This window comes from Belonocnema kinseyi, chromosome 8, assembly GCF_010883055.1.
Source record: "Belonocnema kinseyi isolate 2016_QV_RU_SX_M_011 chromosome 8, B_treatae_v1, whole genome shotgun sequence".
Lineage (NCBI taxonomy): Eukaryota > Metazoa > Arthropoda > Insecta > Hymenoptera > Cynipidae > Belonocnema > Belonocnema kinseyi.
This window is the reverse complement of record NC_046664.1, coordinates 91,784,833-91,809,687: the sequence shown is the minus strand read 5'-3', so window position 1 is coordinate 91,809,687 and position 24,855 is coordinate 91,784,833. Positions and strand designations below refer to the sequence as shown.

The following is a 24,855-nucleotide window of genomic DNA, read 5'->3' as shown; positions in this document are numbered from 1 at the left end:
TAGAATCAATGTAAAAAGCGTTCATATAAAAATTGGGTAGAAAGATGGAAAAGGTCGCATATCTTTTCCCCATTGGCAGATGGGCACATTACTTGACAGGGGTTTGAGACAGAAGGGTGTGCTTGTGTCTTCCACGTCATTGCTCGTGCCAGACACCATCCGTGGATCTCTTCTTCTATGGATGAGTTTGCGCCCCAACCTCGGCCCGAGATGACACGCGTAATCGCGTAATCGCGTAATCGTGACGCGTGCTGAAGTTTAGATCGAGGGAGCTTTACGTTCGTCTACATCAGGCACGTGTAATGTTGCACACCCTGAATCAACATTGAACACAGGTCACAGAGATCCCTGATCTTTTCACGTTCTATATGTTCTACTCGTACGTACCTACGTGCGTACGTCATTGATGTGAGTAGCATCCCTAGAGATTTTTAGCAAACACTTAACGATAACACGTGGGAAGTCCAACATGTTTTACAAATTCCTTTGCCAAACCTCTCCAAAGGCCCTTCAATTATATATATGCTGGGCTCCTAAAATAATATCGCTATTGTTTTTAGATATGGAGACATTATTTTATTGTATCCTAGGTCCATAAATTAGCTTCAAATCTTCTGTTATTACTTTCATGTGAAAAAGATTTTCGAACCCTTGGAAACAATTTATTTAGATGGCATAACTAACTAAATTTATGATTTCAAGAGGCATTTTGTTTAATTCTTTGTTTTATTAGGAAAAATTAAATGTTTCTATCAGAACTAATTTTTGGTTCCACGGGAGTTGCATCAAAAAGAAATATCTATTACTGAAAAGGAACCCAGAATTATAAATTTTTCATAGGAACTTGAAGTACGAGTTCTAGCAGAGCCTTTCTTCATAGACCTAACACAAAAATAAGGACTTATAATAACATGTATTGTTCCATTTTAAAGTCTAATTGTAAATCCGTTTAATTCCAATGGCTTGAACATGTACAAAAATCCTTTGATTTCTTTAAATAACTAATCTAGACGAAAGACGAGAGTCTTTTTGTAAAAGTGTTACCAATTGTAATCAAATGTGGAATCTGATCTACTAGTAGAAACCTCTATCAAAATTTGGAGGATATCCATTTTAGTTAGAATAGTTTATCTTTATAGTGGGTTATCATTAGCGACTAATATTTCAGGTTTGAAAAGGGATCACGCCCGAAACGTTACCATTCTTAAAATCAAGTTTTTAATTTTTTATTGACCTTCCACTCCGGATGCTTCTTAATAAATAAAATAAAGGTCAAAACTGAAGAAAGAGATGTACTCTAGCCAAACGGGTATCCTCCAAATTCTGATGGAGGTTACTACCAGTAGATCAGATTCTACTTTGGATTACAATTAGTAAAACTTTACAAACATTATTCTCTCCTATTTCATCTATATTAGCTCGTTTAGGATATCAAAGGATTTTGTTACCAGATGCCGAAAAAGTGGTATCATTTCACCACATTTAGAAAATTATAACAGATTTTATAATCTTAGATTTATTCTTTCTTCAATTTTTCACACGAAAATCAACTATACTTTTACTCGTCACTGCAACTAATGTTTCAGGCTAGAAAAGGGACAACACAGAGTCCTAAGCGTTGTCCTTCTGAAAATCAAGTTTTCAATTTTTTATTGGCCAATCACTTTCGATACTTCTTAATACAGACGTCAAAATAAGTTTAGATTTTTCTTCATACAAATGGAATTTACTCTTAAAAGGTTGAGAGGAGTTTTATTTGTCTCAACATGAATCTTCTTGCACAAAAAATGTTCCTTATGCGGATGACTTCACATAATCTTGCAGTCAAATAATTCTGTTTCTGCAAAAAATATATTCACGTCCTCCAAAAAAAAACCTTTTCTCTGACTATTAGATAGATCATGTTTCAAATGCAATATAAATTTTGTATTTTTTCAAATGAGATTCAACAAATTTCACTCCAATAGTTTTCTGTGGTAGTTTGTGGCTTATTAAGAATGCGCATATCGTTCTTCGTGGACAGGATAATGTGACAACTTTGATTAATATATTTTAAGTAGAATATAAATGTGATCACACAGCGTGAAAAGACTTCCTTGATTCATTGCCATTTACACGCGCGTAAGGGTGTAAACGGCGCTTTCTCGTATTTAAACGTGTTTTGCTCAGGAGGTGGTCGTCTATAGCCAATAACAACGCCCAATATCAAACCCACAGTAATTTATGTCAGCACGAGCATGCATAATACTGTTTGTACAAAGCGATCATGTCACGTGGCGGCTCGTGCCATGGGAGGTGGATGCTACCCTTAATTCCACGGTCAACTTCTCAGTGATTCCAATGACATTTAAAAATATAGTTTCGCCCCATGTATGATTTTCTAATATCTGCCCTTTGCGGGAGAATGTTCGTTTTCCTTAAGTTTAGAGGATGAGCAATATTTTCATTTTAAAGGACCAGCAACCAATTCCATTTAGAGTCACGCCGAATTTCAAGAAAAAAGATAAATGATAATATATATTACATATTTCCTGAGTTTCGTTTTCTGGTAAACCACTAATACATATTTAAAAAGATTTTTAAAAAATTACTTTTTCCAGAAATCACTAGCCAAAGAAGAAAAATGGAACGAAAAAAATGTTGTTTAGTTCAAAATGTTATAAATAATTGTTTCACTCTTTCGATGTTTGGAACCGCACCACAGCTGAATCTCAATTACAAACTTAAGTGTCCCCCGCAGTCTTGATCTCTCTTATTATTTTGTATTGATTTTTGTTTTGTTTCCATGTTGAAAATAATTGCATTTTTTATACACGTACTTTTCGTAAAAAAATGTAATGAAAGGAATGAAGCAATTGGTAAGTTATTCAAAACTTGAAACAAAAAATAAGTGCATGAAAAGCACAAATATTTTCAAATGGAAACAAAAGGATAATCGCAGTGCAAAATAAGGAATGGGAAAAAGATTGTCAACGAGACCCTACATGATTTATATGATAACTAAGAGTTACTTATTCTGATGCACTATTTCCATTAGTATCCATAGATTTCTACACAGAAAATCGCCGATCCTCCATTGTGCACCAAAATCGGTATTCAAGTAAGTTGCAACAAATTGTGGCCACACAGTTTCATTCGGAGAATCTAGGGGAAAAGCATCATTTAGGTACTGTTTTTTCTCATCCAGAGCAATGTGAAGTGTCGTCTAAAAACTGTCAGTCACCTCATAATAAGAAGATATTGGTTTTATGTGAGAAATGATTTTCGTGGATTCCATCAAATGTTGACGCTTTGAGGCCACCTGAGTCAGAAAAAATACTTTTTACGTTGGTATATCTGTCTGTCGTCGTTGTTGGCGTTGTCGTTTGTAGTCTGTAAACATGGTAACATTTGAAAGAATTATCCTATTGGATTGCCCTTTGGCATACCTTATAAGGATATGAAAAGAAAGGACGAGTTCAAAATTTTAAAATTTTATGTACGGATACTCGTGTTACTCAGAAACTCGGACAATTTAACCTTGCGACTTTTTCGATAAAAAGATCATTTTCAGAGTTATAGCATTTTCAAAAAAAAAAAAAAAAACGAACGAAAATTAATATTTTAACCCAAACAACACACGATAAGAACAAATCCAAATAAAGAGAAACGTTGCTTTTTGAGAGCTCTTTAAGATTATCATAATATTAGGTGCGCAACTAAGTTCCCGCTGTTTGCCAATAGATGGCTCCAGCAATAAGTGCTGGTCGATTTTGACATTCAAAACGTCATGAACCAAGCTTAGACATGTGGTAAAAAAGCTGTATTTACACATTAGTGATTTTATTTTGGCTGCATATACTTTTGGTTGTGTTAAAATGTTTGATTTTGTGCAAAATAATCGTCATTTGCGGGAAGTGTCGATGCGTGACTATTCGGCGAAGCCGACGACATAGAAGCATGATCGGGCAGTCCCCATGACTTTCTTCTCTTTGGGTTGCTGTAATGAATCCATTTTTCATCACCCGTCACGATGGGATGGAGAAAACCCTTCCTTTTTTGCCGCTGAAACAGTTTTTCACAGGCGAAAAAACGACGTTCAAATGGCACAAAATGGCACAAATCATAAGGAACTCAATTTCCTTGTTTTTTAATCATTCCCAACGCATGCAATCAGTTGGAAATGGCTTGGCGAGTAACTATTAATGCTGAAGCAAGCTATTCTTGCGTTTGGTAGGGATCCTCATTGAGCAATGCCTCCAATTCAGCGTCTTTGAAGGTTTTTTGCATTTCTTTACGCGAACTGTCGTCAACATTGAAATCATCATCTTTGAAGCGACGGAACCAGTCACAGCACGTTGTTTCACTTAGAGCAGCATCTCCGCAAACTTTTTGGTGCTTTCGATCCGCTTCAGCCGCCGTTTTCTTCCCATCAAAGAAGAAAATCAACACTTCCCGCAAATAACGATTATTTGGCACAAAATCAAACATTTTCACATAACTAATAGTATATGACGCCAAAATAAAATCTAAAATGTGTCAACACGATTTTTTTTACCATATGTCTAAGCTTCGTTCATGACGTTTTGAATGTAAAAATCGACCAGCACTTACTGCTGGAGCCATTTATTGGCAAACAGCGGAAACTTAGTTGCGCACCTAATAGCTTTTTGAATTTTTTTGAAAAATTGACAATTTAAATTTTGATTAGAAAATTTGTTAACAACCATTTTCTGATGGAACACATGGTTTTTGTTTTACTCGCAAAAATTGAAAATGAAGAAATTAAATTTGTTGAAAAAAGCACAAGATATAAAAAAATCAATAGACAAAAGTTGGTCTCACAATGGCAATACGTAGGTTTCAATACCAATTCATATTATGAATTTTAATAATATAAATTTATTGAAATGACACATTTTGCAAAGTAGCTGAAAAAAATTGCGCAGAATAAGAAAGTAATCATGAAAAATGAAATTTGCACATTACTTTACAATACCTGAATAAGCACTGCCAGTCCGAAGTACAGAGAGAACTATAATATACATTTAACATAATAGTGTTCAGCGTAATGCCGAAAGGTTTATATTTTGGACAATATCGAGTGTAAAGCACGACAGACGTGATGAAAATGTGTTCTTTAAAGCCGAAAGATCTTTAACAAAAAAGAATTCACAATCACGAAATTGCAGTTGACGATGCTTTTGATCTTTAATATCAAAAGTTCTTTGCATAAATGTGAAAAAAATACGAAAACCGAGTGCGTAACGCGATGTAAACACATAATTGAGCGCGATGTGCGAGATAAATATATTAACGAGCGCGAAGCGCGAGAAACAACAGACGCAAGTTATAGGCGCGCTCAAACTCGCTAGCGTAGCGTGCGATGAGAATGCGGCCGCGCAGCAAGCAGATTTTTTTAATTGGAATATAACACTACCTAAGTTAAAAATGTATTCATTGTAATAGAACACATCGATTGGCATTCTGATGTACTGCCTGATTTCCTGAAAATAAGATTTTCTGTAGGACCGAAACATAGGCTTGAAAAATATTGAATGTTTCAATTTTTTTCCTTTTTTTTTTTAGAGAAAAAACAGTACTCATAACAAAAGCACAAATAACTACACCCCTACTAATTACATCCATATTACTTCGCGGCGGTATTTTATATTTTCATTAAAAAATTGCGTGAGACAAAAATAATAATTTTAGTTGCAGTGAAAGTTCTATAATTCGAACCGCCAATAATTCGATTTTTCTTTTGTTCCCTGTCAAAACTCCTATCATTTCAATGTTAAAAATATTATATAATGTCTTTTCACACATGTCTTTTCAGTCTAACATTCTTATTTATTTTATTTATCTTATTTCGTATTATTTTTTATAATTATTATTATAAAATTAAATTATTATTACTGATTTTTATTTATTAAGATGCAGCCTGAAAACTGAATTATTCTATGATTCGACTTTTCGATAATTCGAATTTTTTCCGCGCCCCATTCCACTCGAATTATGGAAGTTTCACTGTAATTTGTTTTTAGTACTATTAAAGCTTCGCTTTACACCAATAATAATGATGTTAATATCCATTTTGTAAAGCGACTGACGATATTCAGCAAAGTGTGGAGACTGAAGATATGAAAATGGCTGGGAAGCACTCGAAACTATAACACTCGTGAAGGTAAACTTTCTCCCTTTCTCTGGGAATCCTAATCCTTCGATATCCTTAGCTGGTGTCGGTATTGGCATTGGGGTCGCGCATTCAAATGGACAAAGTTCCCACTGTAGGAACTATGATGGGTCTAGAGAAGGGAAGAGAAGAGAAAGAGGATGAGCATCAGAATGAGGCAGGTCCTGGGGACAATGTCGGGGTTGATATTGCCAATATTTGGTTTGATTCTCGCGCGAAAATGTAGGGGTGCAAGAGGGTCTGTCTTATGCGCTCGATCAGTGTGAATGGGTACGTGTTCATATATGTGTATACGTGTATATTAGACACGTGAGCGAATTACCATTTGAATGCTACTGCCACTGGTCAGCCTTTGTCAGCCCTTGTGATGGCAACCGCATGTATCAATGAGGGCACCCTGCAGTGCCGTATGCTCACAGACATTATCCCCAAGAAAAGAATCGAGCTTTCTACGTCAGAATAGAGGAGGCTTGACTTTACCTCGAAATAACATATTATGCCTTTTATATTATTTATGAACCTTTATATACTCTTCAAAAATCGACTCGCGATGTCCGCAATATCTATGGAAATTTTTTCGATCATAAAACCGATATTTTTATTGAATATTATCGGACGAGGCAGAAAATGAAAGAAATAAAGAAAGAAAGGGAATGAAAAAGAAGATTGCAAGAGAAAAATGAGACCTGCAAAATGAGTTCATGAGTTTCTTTTTTTTAATTTATTTCTAAGATTTGTTATAAATACGATAATGTAAAATAAATCATTATAAAATTTTGTATCCTGTATTCATTCGCCAGTCACTGATTATATACTTATTTTAAATTTGAGCGATCTCCAAAACTATCGGCACAGGCTTTGTAGGAAATGTTGGTACAAGAAAGACAAATAATCGGTCAAGTTTGCATTGTCCACGACTGGAAATATGAAATCTGTAGACCTTATGTGCTTATTTATTTTCCCTATTTACAAAAATACTCCAAACAAGGAAAGAAACTTCTGGTGAAATATTTACTCGTGTTTTGTGTGAAATCGGACATATGATACTCTTATTATTATTGTCAATTCAATATCGATAATGGATTAACCATGTAAAAAGATTTTATAATATTTCTTTAAAACTATTTAAAAATTATACAATTGCCTAATTTTAAAATTGTGAGCTGAATTTTTGAGGAAAATTGTCCTCGTTTTGGAGAGATTTTCTTCTCTCATTGGAAAATAATCTCTAACACCCAGCGTGTCCAATAAGATAAAAGTAACGGGGAGGGAATGTCCAGAATGAGCGCGACAGGTGGCCCGTGAAATCAGTGCACGAGTGCAGCGAATCAGCACCCTCGTTTGATGTGGCTCATTAAGAAATCAAGTGTATAACCAGAGAGATTGGTGTTACAATCGAGCGACGAAAGATCTATTTTTCTTGTGCGGCGATGGATGAATATAGTTATAATAAAAGTACAATATAATTGTATGATTATATAATTGTAGATTCCCCATGATTTAAGAATGTGAATAATACACATAATATAAAAAGTATACTTTATCAATGCTAAAAATGGTTGGGATTCTATGACACTAACTTCTACAATATAAGCGTAATGTAAAATTGCAAACACAGTATTATAATGACGATACTACAATACATGTATCGTAAGTGTTGTAATTCGTGGAGTCACCGTCGAGCATTCCAATCAATGTATTTATTGTAGCTTGAACTCTATGAGATGTTATAAAATTGCAATACATAACGTATTGTAGCGTTACTTTACGTTCCGGAAATAAGCTTCCAATATATTTATTCAAAGTTTGTAAAATACATTTTTTGTAGTGTAGTTTTTCCAGTATTTAAAATCATATTTTTCTATCTCCCCCACTCCACTAATAAATGCTTACTATATACTCATATTACTTACCGAATTTTAGTAAAATGAACTGGTTTGAACTCAAGTAAATAACAAATTAAAGCAACTTAATTTCAAAGAAATTAAAGGGAAATAAAAATAAATTTGAATGAATCTCGCCTAATTCAAGCTATTTATTCCTATTTATTCCTATTTAAAATATATGAAAGAAATATAAAGTGGATTCTAGTAAATTCAGGAACGATCAAATAAATTTCACTAAATCTAAGAATATCGCTTCCTCTTAGACTTAGGGGGAGCTTTGTAATTACCTAAACTATAAAATCTACTTTTTGACATATTTCGGTATGATTAAAACCCTAATCAATCTTATTGAATTCTGATGAACACTACTGGGTTCTACTTGATTATATACAGAATTATAAAGAATCATACTGGAATATACTAAAGTACTTTGAATTTTAATGAGTTCCACTGAATTCAAGTGCCATTATATTAAACTTTCCTGCTTTCTAATCAGAATTCGCGGCAGCGAATCGCCGCCAAAGTACAAAACAAAATCTACCAAGAATCCTTCACAGAAAAAAAACGAGGAGTACATTTTCTTGCAGGTAATATTACCCTCAGTAGGACGTAAACTTTCTGCTATTACCTGTTCGCACGGGTAAAAAATAAATATTACTGTGAGTTGGGTGAAACTATCATTGAAAGCAGACAAGAGGCATTATCTGCAGTTTCCTTAGTTTTTTTTCTTATTTGGAAAGTGATGTGCTCTTTTGTTTTTACAACGAAATGCTACATTCACTCGTGGCATTTCGAAAATAGTGCTTTAAACAGGCACCTAACAGTGCATTATCAAAGACTCGCTTTCAGTTCAGTGTCGGGGGTCGCCTTCAAACAACATTGGACTAAGTTCGGGAGAATCGAAACGTAAACAGTCAGTGCCGCCTGAACCGTTTCCAATTGAAATGAATGCTATTGCGCAATATACTTGACTGAGTACTCGCGCACTGCGGCCCTCTCGAGTTCTAAAAAGGTCGAAAACGGGGGGACTACAATCGAGAATTTGCTGTATTTGCAAAGTTGGTGGTAAATTTGTCCCTCCATGAAAACTATTATTCTTTTTAAGTAAACATGTCACGTGTTGCCGGTTGCAAGCAGACAATGTCAAGCTTACCCCGAAATCCGTGTACAGATTACACATAGTTTTTTCTGTGTTAGGTTAATCATATATTTTGGAACTTTGTTGGATTTTCGGCGAAATTCTTAACCTATTTCAATTGAACTTGGCTTAAACTTAAACTTAAAAGCTTAAACTGTAAGATTTAAACAAAAAGCTCATAAAAAGAACCAATAAATACGCTCACCTCTACATTATAACGTATTAAACCGATTGGTTCCAAATTTCAAGGAGAAGTCAGTAGCAAATGATTCTCGATACACCTTGCAGGAATTTTTGATATCTTGAATAGTTTTACATAAATGGTACAGTTTTAGGAACTATTCAAGGTATTAAAAAATCTTAAAATATGTATCGAGAATATGTTAATAACAACAATGCATTTTTTATTCAAGATTATAAAATCTCATAGAAAACGAAATATCGGTTAAATTCACTGCACCCATCCTATTTCGAACTGAAATTGAGAAATCAAATCGAAATTTTAATTCCCTAATTTTATGATATTTAATTAAATAAAATAATAAATGAAGATTAAAAATTTAATTAAGTTTTAACGAAAATTATTTAAACAATGAATTTAATATTTCCACTTTAAAACATTATTAACTTAATTTAGAATTTTTAATTATTGTGCGCACCTATCTTATTTGTTTAACTACAAAAAAAGTGAACATGAAATACCATCTAAAACATCTGTGATGCAAAAAATCCGTCAATTTATTACAAAGCCATATGAGAAACTACAAAATATGGCGACATTAAATATTATAAGTAAATTTATTTTATTTATGGCTAGGGGAAGAAACAATTTAAAAAAAAGTATTGAATTTCTAAAATTGCTGATATTTCATACGTTTTTCGTACGAAAGTTTAAATAAAAAGATTTCTTTAAATAAATTCAGGTAAAATTATTAGGATTCAATTCAAAGAAGTATTATAATGTTAATAAGCAAACCATGCAGATAGAAACGAATTAGTAAGAAATATTGCAGTTCATGGAAAGAATGGGGTAAAACAGCATATGAGGCGGAGTCCGCTGGAGAAATTTCCGATACGCCACGATAAGTTAACTATGGTCGTTGGCACCCCACTCTTTCCATTACCTGTAACACTTCTTGCAACCATTTTTTCCTGTGGAGATCTTGCCTCAATTAACATTATTCGAACCTTCGTCATTTTGTACGAAATGACGGACCTCAGATACGATCGCGAAGGATAGGGGATAAGTGTGTGAACTTTACGGATTATTGTGCAAACTTAAATAATTGTATAGTAAAAGGTGACCTTTTGAAATAGTGCGTATAGAATCACGCGAGCTAACCACATTTTCTTTGAAACAGGCGTGCGATTTGCATACTGATGATCGAGGACAGCGGATTCGTGCCATTTTCGCGGAGAATAGGAGAGAGAAGGAACATGTAGCATTGAACATAGAACATACAACGATGTTATAGAGGGTGGTGTATTTTAGCATTTCACGTTTGTTTCCATTTAAATGGTAATCGAGTTCATAATGTAATTGTATTCGCAAGTAAGCCAGGGCTCACCACCACAGCTCCCACCGCATTGTCTGCATTGTTCTCCTCTCACGAACAATCCGCCGGCCTTTCAGCTCCACCAAAATCTAAGCCTCCACCTTCTCCGTTCAACTCGGGTTGATATTTTGCCGCATTGCAACTCTAAACGGCAAAACGAAACGCGGTTCTACTCATTCTTTTACATTTTTCGAGTTGTATTCTTTTTTTTTTTTGAAAGCTGACAAACATTTCATAAGAAGCATATATTAGCAATTTCTAAACTGTTTCATATTTTTATATACCCCATCATCCCTATTCTTTATTTTTCTTAGATAAGCAAAACTAGGGTGGTCCTAAAAAATTGACCTTCAAATAAAAGGCATGCCACCCCCATTTCATGAGGTTCGTGGAGAAAATAATTCTCTCCAAGCTTCAGTCAAATCGGTTAATATTAAAACGTTCGCAAAGGTCCGGAAAATCCGGTAAGAATCTTCAGAAAAATGAGATTCATGTTAATTGATTTAAACTTAGATTGCGGGAGATTGTTAGAATTTTCTGAAAATCTACTGTCTAAATCTGAATCAGCGATACGTGTTCCACTTATTCAAATCAGTCTATATCCACTTACAATTCAGCGAAATTCAATTTTTAATCTGTCAGTGAATTTTCAATGAACAGCTGTTAAATTTCGCTGCTTCAGCAGCATCCATACGATGATTTGAATTAGCGGTATACTTATCGCTCATTTATATTTAAAGAGTGTAAATAATCATTTCCGCTACATTAATATGAATTTTGACACTCCCCTTCTCTTATTAAGCCCCGAAAATGCCCCTAACAACTGAAATTTACCATTTTCTGCAAAAATGACGCATGTGACCCCTGTCCATTCCGAGTCTTTTTCCATTTTTGTTATAATTTATTTTAATATAATAGGTAAAATAATTTTAAGCATTTGTGAATCAATTTTTAATTGTTTAAATATTTTTGAGCTTCTACTAACACAACAGAAAGTACTTTTTTACGTTCAATCACACAATTAGTCTTTAATAGGAAAACTAGTATTAGATTTAAGATATTAATAACCCATTATGTAACAAATTCTTAATTGCTTGAATAATTATTTTTGTTTCGATAATTTATCCACTTAAAATATGTACTTTTAGTTTCCAGAGGATCAATATTTTCATCAATCCGCAGGGGCGATTTAAAAGAAAAAGTTTAAGAAATAATTTCAGACCGACAAAATTGAACGCAATTGTTATAGAATGGAATCTTCCTGGAAACACAAACTTTTCTTGAGCAATGTGGAAAATGATTTAAAAAATTTTAATTATTTAAATATTCAACGATAAGTGACACACTCAACCAAAATGAGAACAAAAATCAGATGTTTTTATTACATTCTCATCAAAATTTCATCTTAAGAATGTTATCTTACCATATTGATTACCAGTAAAAAAATGATTATAATAAAAAAGTTATGTGAGCATATACGAATTTTTAATAAATGGAACAACAATATCTGGATGACGTGGATTGAGTTTTCTACCTCTTTTTCAGAGAATTAAATATTAAGCCTGATATTGTTTTAAAAGTTTTAAGAACAATTTTTTTGTATGCTAAAACAGGTTGATTTGCATTTCACGTCACGCGAATTAAATTGCAATATATACACTGTAAAAATGTCGGGAATTTCCCTTAGTATTTTGTAGGGAAAATTTCCGAATAATTATTCGAATATTATAATAATCAATGTTATTTAATATTTTGATTACATGACAAATTTGAAAGTTATTCATAGATACCAAGTTATAATCCAGGGATTTCCAAAAAAAGGAACTACCAGATAATAATACTGATAACTAGAATTGTAAAAATAGTTGATTCAATTTATTGGTAGATTCTTATATAAGCTCTAATTATAGATTCTGTTTGTCAAAAAATGTTTCAACAATTAACGAGTAGCTTAAAAGTTCAAGAAAAGCTTAAAGTATAAAGAGATCTAGGATGGGATTATACCGTTGCTATTTCTTGCCGGAGTATCATAATACTATTACCGGAATAAAAATAAGGAGAGCTTATTTCTTGTCGACGTCCGGTCCTCCAGTCAATGAAAAGCTTAAGCATCGTTGGGGTTGTAAATGTAGCTTTCAGTGTATAGTTTTAACTTTTTGTTTGTTCGTAATGTTTTGATCTTTTGGGATTTACTAACACCACGAAATATTATCCACTTCCAAGTTAGTATCATAAGACGAAAACTCCTATGCAAACACGCCAAAATTTATGAAATGCTTCCCCAAATGATTAATAATATATGATATAATAAATATTTTCTCAAAGTTTATTTAAACAGCTTTATTTGAAAGTTATATAACTTTCAAAGAATGTTTGTTATATCGATCTAATTCGCATTTTTTTTCTCGGACGTATTAGATGTAACAAGATTGAAAAAAATCCTGTTTTAGCTGTTGAAAATTTAAAAACTTTTATTAAAATTGCTCCATCTAAAAAATATTTTTTCAGTTTCAAAATATTCCATTTTCAAAGTGTACATTTCAAAGTTTTATAAATTCAATAGTTAAACCATTGCTATTTTATTAAAACAATTACAGCCATCGCAATACCTATTGTCGTTAAAAAGGGTAAAAAGGTGATCTTCTTGACAAAAATAGGGGAAGAACAAAATTTTTGTGAATTAAAGAGTTATGTAAATTAATGCTTATTAACGGTTTCTTGGTTTAACTAGTAATAGAATTTTGTTTTTGATATACATTTTATATGTGATGGGCTATTCTAACTAGGGTGACCATCCGGCCGGCTTTCCGCAGACATGTACTCATTTTAGAGCTTGTGTTAGTTGTCCTACAGGAACTTTTGGAACTTTTTGTTGTAAAAAATGTTATCATTAAATGCCATTTAACTGATGCATTTGTAATATAGATTAGAATGCATCAGGGTTCAAAAATAAAAATATTAGATGTTGAGCGTTGATAAAATTTAATAAAACAATTTATTTGAAAAATATGTTTGAAAATTTTCTTTTTTATTTAATTCTTTTGTATTCTAGTATGCCCTACTTGGTCCTATTTTCCACTATTTTGTTCTACTTTGAACTCTTTTTTCCAATTTTTCTGTCCTACTTTGTCATATTTTTAAAATTTTTATATCCTACTTTGTCCTTTTTTGAAAAATAAATTTGTTTCCTACTTTGTCCTCATTTTTTAAAGCTTTTTTTCCTACTTTCCGAAAATGAATGATGGTCACCCTAATTCTAACACGTCAGACTCTTGCTATCAATTACAAAATAATTCTATTGATTGATATCCTATCAAGCGTGCGGTTTTGGCGTCCGACTAAATATCAGTGAAACTGTTCAACTATGTTCTTCTTTATTTTTAATGAAACTATGAATTTGTAATATTGAACGAAAATTAATTCTACAGGATTTTATACATATTTTCTCAGTAATCTCGAAAATAACATTATATAGAAAAAAGTATCAAGAAACATTTTGTTAGAATTTATCTAGATAAACAATTTTGTTCATGTAATCTTTTTCGTAGCTTATCTCGTTCTGGCAAAAAATCGAATATCCGTTTTTAAGCAAACAAAAATTCTCTTTTTTCTTCAAGGCGCGGGCACAGAGCAAACTATCATGGAATATGCTCTTTATATTAGGACAAATCTAGAAATTTAACAAAAGGAAAAAAATCGGGGTTTAAAAAAAGATATTTTGATTAAATTGACTTTAAATTTTTTAGTACAACTGCCGCATTTTGTTAATCTATCCTATGCAACTGTGTGCACGAGCCCATATTTTCACGTCGATGGCTACGGACACTATCTGGTTCACATACACAGATGGGATGCTCCCAACTGTGTACGCCTCAATTTGCAAGAGATGCAACTGTACATGAGTCTAACTGTGCACCTCGAAGTCTGGTGGTACATATATGTACGTTGTTGGACACTGGCGCAACTGTGCACATGCACAGTTGAGACACTTTCAACTGTGCATGTCGAAGGCCAGTGGTAGAACCGTGCACGTGCACAGGTAGCACCTAACTAACGTTTTACGTCGACAGGTGGGACACTCTCCAACTGATGGTATTAATTGAGACGTGAACAGTGGTAGTGTCACATCTGTGCATGTGCAGAGATGTGCCAGTGGCCAACAACGTACCCAAATTGTACCATCAACCATCGAATTGCACAATTGGGCTCTTGCACAGATGTTTCGTGCACAGTTGTATCTCGCACATATTGAGACGTGCACAGTTGAAAGAATCCCATAAGTGCAGGCGGGCTTTTCAGTTAAAATTCAGATCGCATTATTAGAGGCATGTACAGTTGAGTCTACCATCTGTGTACCTCTAAATATCCACGTGCACAAATGGTATCCTATTAACGATTCACTTGCTCAGATGCTATGAAAAAATTTTTTCACACCAAGTAAATTCATTTATTTGAATCCTATTTCATAGCATCAAGAAAACATTCTTTAACAGTAGTAATTTTTATTTAAATCAGACACATACCTTTTTCTGATCTGAAGAAATAAATTCTTTGGCTTTATTTTCTTGATTAAAATAAATATTTCTTACATTCAAGAAAATGATTTTCCTCTTTCAAAAGGTCTAGATTCTTTTAAATATGATTTGTCGTTCAAAGAAATATTTCTTTGATTCAATAAGTTCGACTCTTTCAATTGATTCGGAAGCATTCGAATCAATTAATTTTTCTATACTTTAATCAAGAATTGAGGATTATTTAACTCTAAGAAATGATGATTTAATTTAAAATAATATTTTTAATTAAAAATATATTTACTTGTCACAAAGTGTTCATGCATTTATATCAATGGAGCAATTATTCAGACGTACAAGAGATTGTGCCTACATAAATATTTATTTCATTGGTTAAAGAAAATATTTCTTTTCATTACTAGAATTGAATTACTCATAACAAATAAACATTTATTCAAAGTAATTAAAACAAACAAATTTAATAAATTTAATAATTTGTTGAATTTTGCATACGTGTTTTTTATTTGCAGAAACATTTCTTTGGTATTTATGGTAAAGCTGCAAACGGCTTTTCCCTTTGAAATTTCTATATTGCGATAGCGTCGTTGTCATCGCTCTGGAGTTTACATTTAATGGACCCAAGTTGAGTTCCTGTGAGAGGTGGATTTTTCATCGAATTTTTATGTTTCAGATTCATCAATATTTTAAATTACGTGATTTGTTCAAACTGACATTCATTTGAAACAATGAGTCATTCATTTGGTTTAAAGAAATATTTCCCTCCGACGAATAAGTGGTATTTTTAAATAAAACAATATTAACTTAATCCTAATAACATTTGTCTGGCTAAAGGAAATTATTTGTTTGCTTCAAAGTGCATATGTTTATTTGCCTCAAATAAATATTTCTTTGAAAATAACATGGACTTCTACTTACTTCAGCCAAGTAAAATTCCTTTGGTACAAAGAATCCTTTTTTTCAGTGTTTTTTCAGGGACTTCTTTAAACTTTTATATTGCAACTAAAGTTATTGTTCTGCTGTTAGCGTGGGGTTGATCGACTTGTCGATGATTATTGATTTTTTGTATAATGAATAAACGATAGAAAATTTAATTTTATTCTGACAACATTCAATAGTATGTACAGAATCCCAGAATATTGTATTAAGTCCTACAGAACGGCAGAACCTAATTCTTTATACGGATTTAATCGAACTGCATTCTGTAACGTGTATTAAATGATGCACAACAATAGGTGGAATAACTAGATTTATTGTATAAAGATACCAAGCAATTGTAATTACAATACCGAGCTTGCAGTTCAGTAGCGGCGTGGCTTGCATCTAACTGTGTATATTCACGTGGGACCAGGAGTGTGCTTACGAGCTATGTGCCCCTTACGGACCAGGAGTGTGATTACATTTATGCGCCCCTTACATCTCCCTTTTTTTTAAAGTTTGAATTTTGCTTAACAAAATTGCCTTCTACTTTTTTTTGATTTTTTAACATAGTCTGGATATCTCACTGGTTGCTAAATTATCCTGCCTGATCGTGTTCTGGTTTGTGTGTTGTCAGAAGATTCGAAGTTCTCTAAATTGAGTGACGGCCTACCGTTAACAATTCTTTCGTTCGCTAGTTTTTCTGATTGATTATCGTTGTTTAGCGCAATTCTAACTTTATCTTTGATGGTTTTACAATTGTTTAGTCTCTGTCTGTCTAAATCCTGCTCTAACAATTCGTTGAATTTCTCTTGATCAAGAGCAAACTTGTTAAATTTTGCAGGTCTCAAAAACTTACGGTTTCTAAACAGAGTGAGATCGCTATTGTATAATCTCACTAGATATGATCTTGATCTCTTATCTAATTTTAATATCAAGCCTGGTTCCCACGTTCCCTGTTGGTTTAAAATCATTACTTGATCATTGACTTTAAGTGGTTTTAGGTCTTTCGCTTTATCGTCGTAGTATTTTTTCTGTTTCAACTATTTATATTCCTAGACTTTTGGGTATTTCAAGTTATCTGATGTGCCTTTTAATAGAGAGTCCTTGCACGGAATAATTGAATTGAATCTTCTACCGAATAAAAGCTGTGCTGGAGAAGGCGTGTTTTTGTCAATTTTTGTGTTTCTGTACTCCAGAAGAGTGAGATATAAATCTTTATTATCAAACGTCGCCTGTTTCAGCAACTTTTTTAAAGTTTGTGCATGCCTTTTTATAAAACCATTAGATTGTGGGTTTCTAGGACTTGAAGTTTTGTGTTGAAAGTCCCATTCAGCGGCGAAGTCTTGGAATTGTCAGTTTTTAAATTGTGGCCCATTGTCGGTGTACAATTTTTCCGGTTTACCGTGTCGCGCGAAGCTGTATTTTAATTTATTTATAATCATAGTGCTATTCGTGTTCGTCTTTAAATCATATAATTCCGGATATTTCGAGTAGTGATCTACCAACAGTAAATAATTTTCGCCTTTTAAATAAAATAAATCCTCTGATATTATTTGCCAAGATCGGGTTGGGTTTTCTCGCAGGATGAGAGTTTCTTTTTTATTTTTCCTCATGTAAGTTAGGCAGGCAGGACAATTTAAAACTTTATCTTTTACTGTTCGAGACATTGTCGGCCAGTAAAGGTATTCGTGAGCTCTCAAGAGAGCTTTCTCTATACCTAAGTGTACATAGTGTAGTTTCTCTAGCATTTCATCTCCCAAACTTGTAGGAATTACTATTTGGTCCCCTTTAAAAAGGATTTCTTGTACTAGGACAAGTTCATTCCTTATGTTCCAATAAGATCTTATAGTTTCACCGACCTTATCTTTACTATCCGGCCACCCCTCTTTTATTAATTTAGTTAGTTCTTGCAAATAAAAGTCTTTTAAGGTTTCCTCCGCGATTATTTTCTAACATTTTAGGACTCAGACCATCATTACTTTTCATTATATATAAGTATAATAGAGATTCGTCTTCCTCGAGTTTGAACTGTTTATCATTATGTGTCGCCCTTGACAGTGCATCAGCAAAGTAAAGCAGTTTTCCCGGTTTATAAACTACTTTAAAATCATAATGCTGTAATGCTAATCTGAGACTGTAATCTCAAGGGGCATTTGTTAAGAGGTTTCTTAAAAATAGTCTCCAATGGCTTATGATCCGTTTCCACTATGAACTCTTTTCCAAATAAGTATTGATGGAATCTCTGGCAACCAAATGTAATGGCCAGCGTCCCTTTCTCGATTTGTGCATATTTTTGCTGAGATTCCGTCAAGACTTTTGACGCATAAGCCACTGGAGCCTGGTATTTTAAATTACCGCCCGCATCCCATCTTTTGAACTGTCTACTAATAAGATAATTTGCACTTTTGGATTGTATCGCTGAAGTACAGGTCTATTTGTTAGCGTAATTTGGAGATTTTTAAATTCTTATCGTGATTTTCTGTCCATTCCCAAATTACATCATTTTTGGTTAGGTTTCTCATATTAATAGTTATTGCTGATAAATTTGGAATATATTTGCCAAACAAAGTTACCATTCCAAGAATTCTTTTTACGCCGTTTTTACTTTTAGGACTAGGCATTTCCAAAATTGCTTTGATTCTATTATCATCTGTCTGAATTCCGTCTTGCCCTATTATATGACCTAGGAATTTTACATTCTTTTGATAGAATTTAAATTTATTTCTGTTGAATTTTACTCCCCATTTTCTAGCTCTTTCAAAGACTTTCAGTAGAATTTTATCATGTTCCTCTTGTGTTTTAGAATAGGCTATGATTTCATCCATATAGATTTTTACCCCGTCAATATCTCCAAAAACTCTATTGAAAAATTTTTGAAACGCGTCCGGTGCTACTTTTACCCCGAATGGTAATCTTTTGAACCTATAACGACCATAAGGCGTCGTGAACGTTGTTAATCGCGATGATTCTGAGCTTAATACAATTTGATGAAACCCAGATTTAGCATCTAATGTTGAAAAGATGTTTGCTTTTGCAATATTGGCAGTGATCTCCTCAAAAGTTGGAATATTTTCGGGATCACGTTCAATAGCGTTGTTAAAAGCTTGATGGTCAATGCAAACTTTAATTTCATTATCTGGTTTTTGTTTGATTAAGATAGGACTGACAAATTCTGGTGATTTGTCGTCTGCTTTTACAATAATGTCCCCATTTCCCATTCTTTTTAGTTCCGTTTTTAATTTATCCATTAATCCGAATGCAAACCTCTGGCATAGTGCAATGTCAGGCCTGTATTTATGTTTTAGTTTGAAATTGCAAGATTCCCCTTTTATTTTTTCTACTCCTTGGAATACATCCGAGTATTCTTTTAACCAACTGGTACCTTCATCCTGCGAGATGTTGTAAACCCTCCTTACAAGATCTATTTTTGTGCATGATGGTAAGCCTAAAACTGGCCAACCCGATTTTTTAGTTTTTACTATGACTACTTCTAGATCGTGCTTTTTACCTGTATGTTCTACTCGTGCCGCAAACTGACCTGTTACATTCAGGGGAGAACCTTCATAGTTTATTACTTTATACTTACAAGGTTTAATTTCATGCTGTAATTTCCAAGACCTAAACGAGTACGCGGGCATTGCGTCTACTTGCGCCCCCGTATCTAATTTAAATTCTTGAAACCATTCTTTCTCCGTATTGTTCTTATCAATAGAATCTAGATTGCATTCTAATTCGTTAATTCCTACAGTACTAAGAGTAAATTCTAAATCGCTGTCACTATCTCTATCAGTCCAAATGTTATAGCAATCATTGGTTTCGTTAGAATTAATATTGTCTACCTTCTTTGTGCAACATACTTACACTAGCGAAGTGTCGTGGCTTGTTACATGCATTACACGTTGACCTTCTGGCTGGACACCTATCCATAGCGTGTCTCTCGAATCCGCACCTCTAGCATTTTTCATATTGTCCAGTTCCTTTTCTTTCTTCAGTCGACGTAAAGTTTCCTGGCGCACCGGTTGAATTTTTCCACTTATTTTGTTTTTTCGCTCCTTGTCTGCTTGGCTGATATCCTTTTTTATGTATGGCGTTAACCTCGACTTCCCTCTGCGTCGAATATTCCCAATGTTCTTTTAGGTGTTTCTCTGTCTGTTCTGCTGCTCCACATATATCTGTTGTTGTTTGCAAACTCAGATTCTTTTTTAACAAAAGTCGATTTTTTGTCCTTTTGTTGAAAATTCCACAGACTATTCTGTCTCTGATGAGATCATTTTTTAGGTCTCCATAATCACAGGATGCTGCTATCATTTTTAAATCCTTGACGAAATTGTCGAAGGATTCATTTGCCCCTTGTATTCTATTGTTGAATTTGTGTCTTTCAACACTCTGATTTGATTTCGGACTGAAGTGTGCTTCCAATTTTTGTAGTATAATGGTACCATTTGTTTTTTCTGCATCCGTGAGATCCAATGTGTTGACTATTTCGACCACTTGTGGTCTTGCACAATGTAGTAACACTGCCGCTTTTAGCTGCTCCGATTTAGCTTGTACTCCTGTTGCCTGAGAGTATATTTCGTAACTCTGCTTAAATTTCTTTCAATTTTGAGCTAAATCGCCCTCCATTTCCATAACTTTTGGTTGTTTAAGGAATTCGATCCTGATTTATTTTATGAGCACGTGGTATCCTAACCTCTAAATTTCAAGTTTTTCTTTATATTATCGTCCACATCCACTCTTTCCCGGCACAAGTTTTCGATTCACCGACTGCGCTATGTAAAATGTATTAAATTATGCACAACAATAGGTGGAATAACTAGATTTATTGTATAAAGATACCAAGCAATCAAAATTACAATACCGAGCTTGCAGTCCTGTAGCGGCGTGGCTTGCTTGTAACTGTGTAGATTCATGTGGGAGTGTGATTACATTTATGCGCCCCTTACACATTCCACAATGCGTTGAGCCTTCGATTTATTGAATGATACGTTTTCAGAAAAAATTGGCCAAAATTTGGGCAAAACTTTAAATATCATAACAGCAATCACTAATATCTTACTCTGATCGAGACTAGAATATCACTTAAAATAATCCAATGATTTTTTTTAATCTGGATAAATGTCGAAACAGTTTTCAATTTAATTTTTCCATCATGAATTTTATTTCCTCTTCTTATAACATTAGAAACGGTAAGAGAAGCTTTGACTCGGTGCTACAAACGCATTTTTAAACATATTGTGCAGTGAAGACTGAAATGCGTTGAAATACTACTATCAGGGACCCAGGGTATGCGAATAGGGATAAGGGTGCGAGGTTGGGCGTTTCTGGCACGGGAGGTGGGCCATGCGACGCCAACCAACACTTACACAAATGATCGTCAGAATCTGTCGTCTCTTTTCTCCTCAACCCTCATTGTCTCTCTCCGATTGCCCCCTTTTCCTTCTCTCATACATATTCATCAAACGCTAATTAATCATCACCCTGAAAACCCAGGACGGATCACCCTATAGCTATATATATATATATACGCATTTGCAACTCTCGCCACAGAGTGGTGTACCCAAAAATTTGGGCGGCGTTACTCGATAATATGTAACGAGGATATATTTTTTACAAAAAAGATTTTCTTAATATTGGTGGTATGGAATTAAAATAATTGAAAAAGAAACTTACATTTGACAGAGTGATGTATAAATTTTTTCCAATATCTCCAAAAATGAGTTCAAATAAATTTAAAAGAAAAGTGAAAAATAACCAAATCTTTCTAACATTAATAAAATCTACACGGAGAAAAATGGATGTTCAAACGTAACATCTAGATCTTCAGGGTTAACATATTTTATGTTTAACTATGGGACAAAAATCTAGGTGTCAAAGTTAGCATCTGTAGATCTTAAAAAGTGAGATGTTACTCTCTAGCATCTAAAATTTTCAACTGAAATATCCCAGATATGACATGTATGGTTATGTCAAATAACGCCTGTAAATAATTGAGGAGTTCTACTTATCTATGACAATTTAAGGAATTAATTTATAACTCATTTGTGAATTTAAAATTAAACTTTAATGTTCATGCACGAAAGAAAACCAGATAAAGGATATGAAATGTCGATCAGATGATTCATTCAGTCAGGTTGAGGTTATGTTCAATATTTTAAATTCCAAATAAAACCTGTGTAGAAATTCCTCCGGTTGGCCCTAATACAACAAGGTTTATGGCCGTATCCCGGACGGGCTACTCCTGGCTGAGTCTCATGGAGAGGAACCGGGCGGGAGCCGGTCGGGCTACATTTTTCTCGAATCACGAGGTCCGGGGCCGGCCAGTTACTAGCGAGGCCAACCCTGGTTATATCCCATGGTCGGTAGCCGGCTGGGCACTAGTTAGGTTAATGTTTTTGTAGAAATTACACATTTTTTAAGAGCCATGATATTATCAAAGACGTGATTATGGATGCTAGATGAATTATTATTTGAAAATTATAATTTAAAGATTTATTAGATCAGTGAAACAAAAATGAGCTTTTTCAATTCATAAAAAAAAAACTGTTATCGATTCTGCTATGTGCAACAACAGAAATGATACAATTTTTATAAACTTTTCTATATTCAGACAATGTTTAGCCTGTACAATTTGAAATTTACCGCCATATATAGCGCCTGCTGTGTCTGTCGTCTGCATAGACACTCAGTAATTTTCAGTTTTGCACCTGGAACGAGGATGCTCCTTGCACTCACGTCGCGTCGTCTCTTCAAAGTTCGCAAATAAAATCGAGACTCATGGTTAAAGTCAACCTTATTTTAGTGATAAGTTTGAAACCCCCACATAGTGCGCAAATAATAATTATTTTAAATTAAAATATAGTCTGGTGTATACACTTTTTACTTTCGTCCTTCCTAACCTTAAATCACCACGTGACTTTCAAATTGCTTTGGGGTTCTATTATCAGGGAATACAATTCTACTCCAATTTTCTTACCACAATTGGTTCACTTCATTTGAACTTATAAAGTTCACCGTAATCTTTACGATAAGCCTTAAAGGACAAAAAAAGTTACCAATTTCTCGTCTGAAGCAACATTTCTTAACCGCTTTTTGGCTGGATTACCCAACCGGATCCCGGGTGGGACCCGGCCGGATCCCTGATTGGATTCCTACACGGGAAACGAGGGTTATTAATAGGATAACGAATTATCTGTGATCTAAATTTAAAGCTCTGTCTATTTTAAGTTACTTCAAATCAAATTTTATTTTAAATTTCTAAATATTTTGTCAAAGGTGTTGAGTTAATAAACCTAAAACTTAAGATCATTGTTACCTCCTTTAGACAGAAAAAATCGATATCCAATTTTATTTAAGGATGGCTAATTTGGATTCTTTGGAAATGTTCCAAAATTATAATATTCCATCATTGCAATATTTAAAATATACGTCTTAAAATGTTTCAGTTTAATATACAAATATTTTTACGTCTAATAACTCAAAAAGATAGTAAATGTTTGGCATGAATATCTGCGTTTTAGGTGCTACAATCTTACCCTTTAAAAGTCTGCATTTAAACATCCATTTTTCTCCGTGTGACAACAGCAAATTAAAGAAAAATTGATATTTAAGAATTTGCATGGCTTAAAGAATAAATAAACTCGTCAAGTTATTATCGAACTTCGCGTCAGGTGATTCGGCGTATTACTCTTTTCATTGATATTGCAATATATTAATGACTGGTTTTCCACTGTTTTCTACAAAATCGCATGTGATCTAACGTCTGCGTCGAATCACATGCCCACAGATTGTTCATTATATCAATAATCTTTGCATAGATAATAGAATAATCTATAATAGATAAACTTCTATATTTTTGTTTAATTTCTTCTATTATTTCAATTAATTGATTTAAAACGCATTTTTAATTAAACATTCTTACATGGGGCATTATTCCTCAACTGCCCCAACTCAAAAAGTCATGTTTTTCGATTGTCTCTAAACTCTGGGAATATGTTCGCCTACCCAACAGTAGTTAATCCACAAACTTATAGACCAGGATTACCAACCCTCCCCAAGTGAGGGGGGGTTGAATTTTCAACACCAATGCCTGCAGGGGTAGTTTCAAACGCCTGTAACTTCCTTTCTAATTACGCGATTTAAAATTTGTATGAGTGTTTTGGAAAGTGCTTTTTACACGCTTTCATCCTATTTTATTATTTATAACAAAAAAATTGTTTAAACAATTTTTTCAATAAATCAATTGTTTATTTAACTTTTTTTCAATTTAGGCTTCTACGATTTTTTTTTAAATAGTCTCAAAAGAAAGCTTGACTTTTTTACTATTAAAAATGTCTAATAAGGAAATGGACAAATTGAAATTCATTGAGTTACAGTGCCGGGTGTAGAGGGAGTCCTCGCGCTCGCACTCGGGCGTTATGCGGCAGCATACCGCGGAACAATTTTCAAGTATGCCATTTTTTTGTATTACTCACATTGATCCAAAATTGCATGCAGTCATCGGAAAAAACTATTCAGTAATTTTAACCAGTAAGTTTGAAGAAGTTAAAATTTTTTAAAGTTATTATGAAAAAATATTAAGTAAAAAGCATTTTCTTAAAAATGAACAGTATTTTTCTGAAGATAAATGATTCCTCACTATTATAATTTATTA

General features: G+C 33.6%; 1 protein-coding gene across 7 annotated transcripts in view; it reads right to left on the bottom strand.

Moving 5' to 3' along the window:
* Nucleotides 1-24,855, bottom strand: part of LOC117178003 — a 72,924-nt gene that overhangs the window by 10,744 nt on the left and 37,325 nt on the right. The window contains exon 1 of one of the 7 annotated variants that reach the window (XM_033369178.1): nucleotides 16,574-16,592. The exons of 5 other annotated variants lie outside the window; for them this stretch is intronic. The gene's annotated coding sequence lies outside the window, so the exon portion shown is untranslated. Of the gene's footprint in view, nucleotides 1-3,011; nucleotides 3,145-16,573; nucleotides 16,593-24,855 lie in introns of those variants that run through there. One more of the 7 variants, XM_033369176.1, reaches the window with a different exon arrangement.